General features: G+C 40.0%; 1 protein-coding gene across 1 annotated transcript in view; it reads right to left on the reverse strand.

Moving 5' to 3' along the window:
• The window catches only part of bahcc1b (BAH domain and coiled-coil containing 1b), an 83752-nt gene extending 75782 nt beyond the window's left edge, over positions 1 to 7970 (reverse strand). The window contains exon 1 of the mRNA XM_084741376.1: positions 7198 to 7970. The gene's annotated coding sequence lies outside the window, so the exon portion shown is untranslated. The remainder of the gene's footprint in view (positions 1 to 7197) is intronic.
• Between the last annotated feature and the right edge of the window lie 630 nt (positions 7971 to 8600).

The following is an 8600-nucleotide window of genomic DNA, read 5'->3' on the forward strand; positions in this document are numbered from 1 at the left end:
TTTTCTATTTTATAGCTGTATGTCTGTTTACCTGTCTCTGTCTCTCTCTCAAACACACACACACACACACACACACGTTCACACACACGGGCAAATTGAATCACTGCGTAATTTGAAAGCATTACTGTCCCCGGGGTTAGCCTTGCGCACGGTTCACTAATTTAGCCAATTAAAAGTGGAAGGATATGGGCTTGTGTGTTTCCATGTCGAAATATATGAGCTGCTATAGGCTAATATTCCCGTCCAGGTTTGTTTATACGTGGAGGCAAAGGGTTAAAACTCGGGGCTTCAGCCGTGCAAGGCTCCTGATTGGCTGGCACGCTGCCAGAGTGCTGTCAATCACCGAGTGTAAACAAGGCTCTGATTGGCTGCTGGCCAGTCCGCACTGGGCTGCCTGAAAAAAGCAATTACTGCCCCTGCGGTTTCAAGGCGGCCCCGCGCTGAACGATGAAAGGAGATAAGGAGGGGCGGTTTCAAGGCGCCCCCCACGGCGAACCCCGTTGGCCCCAGAGCAAAAGGAGAGTCAAGAGTGACTAAATCAAAGGGAATACGGTAAAAGGGGGGAAATTACACGTTGTATTAAATGTAGAGGCTAGATTCGCGGAATGGTGCAATAACAACTTTGTGTTTAGAAAATGGAGGAGAGAAACGGCAACTAGAACCGGAAAACAGCAACTGCGCTGCTGCGAGGGAGCTCCTTCTTTTTACAAACACGAAGGGAGAAAAGTTTCTGCCCATAAAGGAGACGATGGAAAGAGAGCCATAGGTCTGTTAACAAACAAAATTATAAGTTTTCTCTCCTAAATGTTGAAACAGTGACCGTCAGGACTCGCCTCTTATTGTGCTGCTGCGCCTAAAATGTCGACTAAAACTTTTTATTGCCAACTGTTCAATAATTAAGTGGACATTTCCGCTTTGCATGCAGCAGCATAAACGGTAGGTCAGTTATAATAATAAATTAGGTTATTAATTGTTTTTGAAAGTGTGTGTGGGGGGGCAGAAGAAGAAGCCATAGATATAAGTCATTTGTATTTTTTCAGTAGGCTATAATAAAAAAAAATCTCAAAATGAAAAAAACATGAAAAATTAAAATTAAATTGAATGAATTCTTAAAATATTAAAATAACCAAATAATAAATAAATATGTTTCCTTGACGATGAAACGTTTGTTTAATGTTACATAAAGTGTACAAATAAACAATACCAATAACTTAATGTCTCATTACTTTTTGCATTATATATAGACAGACAAGCTATACATATATACAAAAATAGACAAGCAAATGCTTATAGGCTTATTTAATATACATAATAATAATATATATATATATATATATATATATATATATATATATATATATATATATATATATATATATATATGTATATATATATATATTGCCTATAAGCATTAGTTTGTCTGTTTTGGGGAATCATTGTGATTGTTTATTTGAGTGCCTTTCTTCAAACCAACAACGCAGCAAAAATTCCATCATGTGGCTACGTGAAAGCAAAACCTTCCAGCCTGTACGTCTTTCAGCTGAGTTTGTCCAGAGCTGACAACAGTGAACATGCACCTCATAAAGTATATGAAGACTGTTCCAACGGATGTCCCTTTACATTAAAACAGAGACTCGCTGCTCCCTTGCTTTGGTCCAGCCCCCAACAAAACACACTGGACAAAGGAGACCCGAGCTGGTCTGCTGCAGCTGGCAGATAGCTTGGAAAAGGAGACTTTCATCTATACGGTAGAATTAATTGATACATATATAATTCAAATCAAATAACGCCAAAGCGAGCAGATTTATCACGTCTGTAATTAGATAATCGTTACCCTCTTTTCCTATTTACATAGCAGCCTGCATTCCAAAGCCCTGCGCTGCTCTCCAATGGGCTTCAGCCACCACGTGTCCGCGCACACACACACACACACACACACACACACACACACACACACACACACACACACACACAATATGTATATATAAAACAAGCTGAAATCCAGAAATATTCTGCAAGCTTCCTCAGTTGTTCAAAATCGATATTTTAATAGTCCGAATGTGTTCTATTACCAGCAAGACAATCGTAAATGCCTTAGAGCATTAATACGACAAAAATAAACCTTTGTGGAGTTGTGAAACTCATAAGAAGCTGGTGCTCGACCTCCATCAGAATGTATAGACTATATACTGATTTGTGCAGCCTAAGTGAGAAAAAAAAATTATGATCCTTTTAAAGGTAGGCTGGGACAACCAAACAATTTAGATCCAAATATGACTATTATTTTATCCTAACCAACAAGTTTGCAGTGATGTTACCAATTTTCAATTCACTGACTAGCAATATTGTAGAAAATATTGATTTTAATATATACATATGTTTCCAGGATTTTGTATCAGCCATTACAATAACTTAGGAGAATTATTTCTGTCACCTTCCCTGATCCCAACTAGGACATATTAGAAAACAAATGCCAGGATATGTCGATATCCTATAGAGTAGCCTAACTGCATAAATATTTATTTTGAAATGACTTCGTTTCCCTGTTCTCTCGCCCAGCAGTGTTGCCCTCAGCACTAATGACAGAGGGACAATAAAGAATCCTGTTCCGCAGCTCACAAAAGGGGTCCGGCACTTAAAACAGAAATCTGCATTTAATTTATTTAGTGACAAGGAAAAGCCTTTTATAGCTTGATTTTTATTGGTTCTTTTTCACTTAAAAGGTGGGGGTTGGGTGAGTGTGTGTGTGTGTGTGTGTGTGTGTGTGCGTGCGTGTGTGTTATGCTTTCTCTCTCTCACCAACACTCACGCTCATCCACACACACACACACACACACACACACACACACACACACACACACACACACACAAGCAGCCTCCTCTGGTCCGCGTGCCAGCAGCGCGAGCTACCCTATACGGTGGGGGGGCGCGCGGATAATTAATGCGGATTGACTGATTGCTCTTGAAACAGACCGGTCCTGCGCGCGGATTGTCCTCGAGCAACGAAGCGTTCCTGACTGACACTTTCCACCTTCCCTTCTTCGCTTCCGTCTTCGTCTCTTCCCCTTTTTTTTCTCCCCCCTTTTCTTCCTCTCACACTAGACCGGTGTGTGAGACTCTTCCTCCGCAGCGAGGAGCCACACATCCCAGCTTTTCTGCTCGTCCAGCCCGGCCAGCCAAGGCAGTTTCTCCCAGGCTCTGGAGACATGTGCACGGTGTGTGTCACAACCGAATGAATAGAAAATGAAATAAATCAACAAATAAATTAAGCATGAACGTGTTATTTGTACGTTATTTTAGGATTTTGATGCTTTTATTTCCACCTACACAACTACGTAAAACCATATTTTTGTGCAACCTGACATGAGTCAGTTCAGTGTTGCATTTGTAAATAAACTGTCAAAAAATTTTTGTTTTATCTTTTTTTTTTTTTAAGAGTCAGTGTCTGGGTTGACTTAAAATTTTAAGTTGACTGAATTTGGAAAGACAAGTTGTTGTAATTTTGTATCAAGTCAAAAAAAAAAAAACTTTTCTAGTCAATTAAACTTGGTATTATTTCAGTTGTACTTGAGACAACATGTTAAATAAACTTAAGATATTAAGTTGAACCAACAACTCTGTAGTCACACCGACTAACCTTACAAGCAAAAGTGTTTTCATCATATATGTTTTCTTCTAACTATTAAAAGGGGGGTCTCAGGAAAGTTTTAACTCTCAAACAGTGCATGTTGGGAAGTCTGCTAATATGTTGATCGTGTTTCTTTGGAAAAAGACTTCAATTTAGAAGAACTTGTTTATAAGTTCTGAAGTGTTATGAAAATAAATACTAGAAAATTTAAGTTTAATTAACCTGAATCAATAAAATGTGTATATTTACGTTAAGTTAATGACAAAAGATTAGTTGAGTCGACTTAATTTCTCTATGATTTTCACTGTGTATGAACCCCACTGCAACTTCACCTCATGAGGAGTTACACCTCCGTAAAAAAAAAGGTGAATAAGCTATTTTCCGCACATTAAAAAGCGGATGAAGTGCATTTAAAGTGGGTGCTACACCCTCCACTGCTGCCCCAGCATTAATTGAATAAACTTTTGGACGTCTAAATAGGACCACATGAAAAAAAAAGCATAATTCACAGTCAACGGGAAACACATTGGCGAGGCTGGTTTTTAAATGAGGTCCAAATGGAGAGCTGTCTCCACGGGAGGCCCCTCCATACAGGGCAACCATCTTATTCTCAGCAGATATTTCTGATAGCCCTTTAATGATGCGAATTTCCAAAACAGGACGGTCCACCAGGGAGACGCCCCGGCCATCTAAAGGTGGTGCAACCCCATGAGACAATAGAGCCATATTAGAGCAGAAAAGCATGCGAAATGTAGCGCTGCATGCCAAGCTTTATGAAAAACAAGGCTGCTCTGTGCGCTCTGGGCGTGTAACAGCAGTTATGTGGGTACCTTTTTTCCCACAACACCCTTTATATATCAGTCTCAAGAAGAAGAAGGAGAGGACGTGATGGAGTCGGGAGTTGACTGGACACAAACAACGTGACCTTTTCTTCTCTGTGTGCGCAGGACAAATGCTGTTATTCCTGATCATCCTGACAGATAGTCTGGCCTCACATAGGGCCACGCTATGCGCAATGCTTGGCATGAAAGATAAAAACGACAACAAATGTTCTATACTTCTCGATCCAAACGCTTTAAACGACTTGAATTACGAGGCTTATGTCTTCAGACACCTTCAGATCAAGAGCATGATGGTGCAGTCAGAACAAGAAGAAGATGATGGCGATGATGATGGTGATGGAAGCACCAAATTAGTAGCTGTCACAGACCCATATATCCGGCTGTAACCACTACCAGGCCTGTATGGATGAGATGAAAGCACCACCAGCATCTATTTATAGGCCATCAAAAACATGCAGGTGGAGGCTTTAATTATCATTACCATTTGAACATAAACAGCCATATCGTGCCGTCACTGTAAGCTTTATGTGTAGTTTATATTCAGACAGGGAGGAGAATTGAATCTTAACAGCCAGCGAAATGTTGATATTACGCACGGAAATATATGGGATTGAACATATCGTGTCAGTGCCACCTCATTTTGTGTATTTGTCATCCGAAATTTCCTTTTTTTTTTTTCTTTTTTTTTGTGGCAGGAAAAAAAAAGAAACACGCACATGCACACTGTCATGAAAATAAAAGACTTTGTTTTTCTGGTTGTTCCAAGCACCAAGATCATAAAACACGTATTGTTGAATTGGAACATCTCAAAGCAAATGTTAAAAGCGTAATATACTGAGCATCTCCAGCATGGGCCATGAGGTCAGGAGGTCAGCTGACCATCTGCAATTCATCACTCAAAATTTCAAGGGAGCCAATTGATTCTTTCAGCAAAAACAAAGACTTATTTTGCAACAAACGCCTTTGCATGACTCATAATTTAAAGAGTAACTCATAAAGGGAACCAGAAATCGACTTTCTGAGAATTTTTAATATTTAGTCATCGCCGTCCTCTTGCAGACTTGTTTTTGACCGTATTATTGGTTAAGATGCACTCAAAGCACCTAGTCAGAACACATCTCTGTGCCTGGATCTTCTCTCAGAAAGAAAACCCACCCAAAAACGATTTCATTTTGGATTTAACGCTGCGCGTCAGAGGCACCAGTGGTTTGCTGTTTTTACTGGTTGATCATCTGAACCAGAAACATTTGGAAATGAATAAACAGACAGAGTTAAACTCTCACGAGAAAAAAAAATCCAACTGCAGTTATGACTGAACTATAAACCAGTCATGTGTCCAATAATAACCACTGTATAATCAAGGATTATACAATTTTGTTTTATCTGCACACAGTAAAACTACTGTATATTATAATACAGTTAAATATTCTGATATTTAACGATGTTTTTACTGATTGTATCTCCCACTTGCTTGGTTTTGTACACCATCAGACTACACCAATAAAATTTACTATAGCTTTTTAGCTGATTCTTAGTGTGTGTTGTCCCTAAAATAAGATAAAATAAAATAAAATAAAATAAAATAGACCGAAACTCACAAAAAGTGTGATTGAGCAATGACACTAAGAGGTAAAGCAGACTACACTGTAACGTAACAGTAACACAAAGAAGTTAATTTTCTTTTCTGCAGCTAAAGTACTTGTGTGTGAGATTCAGATGCACAAATCACTAAACTTTGTATTGGTGTGAGCATTATATCTGACTTGACAACAGTTATTCATAAATCAGAGAAATGCGATAAACTTTAAATAAGTAAAGATTTTGACCTGTTTCTGTAAAAGCAATATGATAAATAATCGATCTGTTGTACGTTGGGGATGCTGTAACATACTCCTTCAAACCATATCTATCAACTACATTATATTTATGTGTCACTTTTTCAAACTGAGACAGAAATCAGAATCAGCTACATGGCCAGCGGTGTTGTTATGTGTGTGTGTGTCAACAGCAACTCAGTATCCTTATACAACGTTACCGTGTAACTTAAGTAAGCCTGGCAAACTGTAACACCCAACTGCGGAGCCGATCAACTAAAGGGAACTTCACTTTACATGGTTCATACACCGCGTGTGTGTGTGTGTGTGTGTGTGTGTGTGTGTGTGTGTGTGTGTGTGTGTTTGCGTGCACGCCATATTGGCACATGCCCCCCGAGAGGCCCCGACTGATAAACCTTCTTACATGAACTGCACACTCAGTGTTCGAGAAAGATAATTGAGATTTTTCGCTCAAAAACATGGTTTTGGTTTATCTGCTGCATGTGTACTGTATATTGTCCGTACAAATTTTAGATTTAAATACAAAAATCTACGCGATTAAATGTTTTAAAGTTGTTGGAGGCGTAAAAAAACGGATTACGCAAACTTTTTCGCGTGTTTTGGACGTAAAATACAAGTGTCCCAAGCCGCTCGATCACGCATGTGTAAATTTAAAAATAAATAAATAAACAAACAAACACATTTTTCTTGGGAATATATTGGAGCCAGCACTTAAAATACTGTACGTCTGGCATTAAAACTCTTCAGGGCTTTTTAGCCATTTCCCAAAATCCAGATATAGTAAACCACAACAGTCAAAACTCCGTGAAAATACAACGAATGATTATTTCTAAGTTCTTGCTGGATAAATTATACAGACAGTGATACACATAATACAAAATACAGCACCTACCTATAAAACGCCCGTCTCCATATAGCGCATAATTGTATTTATGGATATAAACTGAAAAATCAACAACAAAAACGAGTCTTTCTTCTTTCCAAAAACTTGTCAACTCGGAAGAAAAAATGATTCCTGCTCCTACACGCTTTATCCAAACCAGAGCGCATTCAAATGACTTAAATAGCGCTCCTACCGCTTCCTTACACGTTAGCTCTCTGCTGAATTTATCCACCGAGGGGGTTTTCCCGACTACAAGCACCGGATCCTGTAGATGTGCGTCTCCATGAGGCTGTATAACAGCAAATTTATGTGTGGATGACGCGTCCTCTCTCTCCCACAATGGAGCCGGAGCGCTGACATTAAACAGAAAATTGATGGAGAAACTCTCTCTCCTTCTCTTTTCCCATGCACTCACTCTGTGTGTGTCGTCTTGTCTAGGAGAGTAGAAGGAAGCTTTCTTGCATTTTCTGTTTTTTTAATCAGGGGAGGGGGCAAAGGGACATCATGAAGCATGCTTGTGAGTTACACATCAGGAATACACCCACTTCCATCCCCACCAACAAAGATATGGACCAGAAGTAGGCTGAATTCAGACACATTTACGCACCAGGACACCCACACCCACACCTTTTTTTTTCTGACCAGTGTTGTTTTGTTTGCATTTGTGATTGTGTTGATGGAGGTGGAGGAGGAGGAACGGAGGCCTATCACTCCTTCCACATGCATCTTTCTGATGAGATTTGCACCAAAAGTTGTGACAAAGTGAATGGTTCCTCTGTCTATGCAGCGGGGGCAGGCAGGCCACACCAAACTGCCTTTTATTTTATTTGGAATACTTCGCAATCACTCTTCTCTGGAAATCCAGTTGATATGTGTTTGTTGTGGCGGTTGTTGCCGAATGATAATCCTAATTACCGCCTTGAGGTCACAGTTTACCCACCTTTTTAAAACTGCACCTACATCAGTGCCAGCTATAGCTGCTCTCCCGAGTTTCTGGCATATAGTTCTGAAGATGACCGGCCGGGCAAACACGGCCATGCACGCACACACGGGTTTAATTCTAAGAGCGCTATAAACATTAAGCAGGCGTTAAAAAGAGTCCACGGAATTTCTGTGCGTTTTCTGCCCCGCAGCCTCTGATCAAGTCCAAACAGTCCGGACGAGTTTGTGCATAAAAGTGAATTTATCTCCCGGTCGAGCTCAGACTTCTTCGGCGTGTCGCTAAAAAAGACAAAGACATGATTGCAAACAATCGTGCACTAAAAACACACAGACATACACACAAACACAGTTTCCAGTCGCGTTTTACTGAAAATGCGTAAAAACAAACGAGCCGCCGGTTGGAGATGAACGCGGAAGAAGCTGCAATTTGGAGATAATTGCAGAAATGCGGCGATTGTTGGGAGTCTTCT

The sequence above is a fragment of the Lutjanus erythropterus genome, chromosome 17 (assembly GCF_056507025.1).
Source record: "Lutjanus erythropterus isolate fLutEry1 chromosome 17, fLutEry1.hap2, whole genome shotgun sequence".
Taxonomy (NCBI): Eukaryota; Metazoa; Chordata; class Actinopteri; order Lutjaniformes; family Lutjanidae; genus Lutjanus; species Lutjanus erythropterus.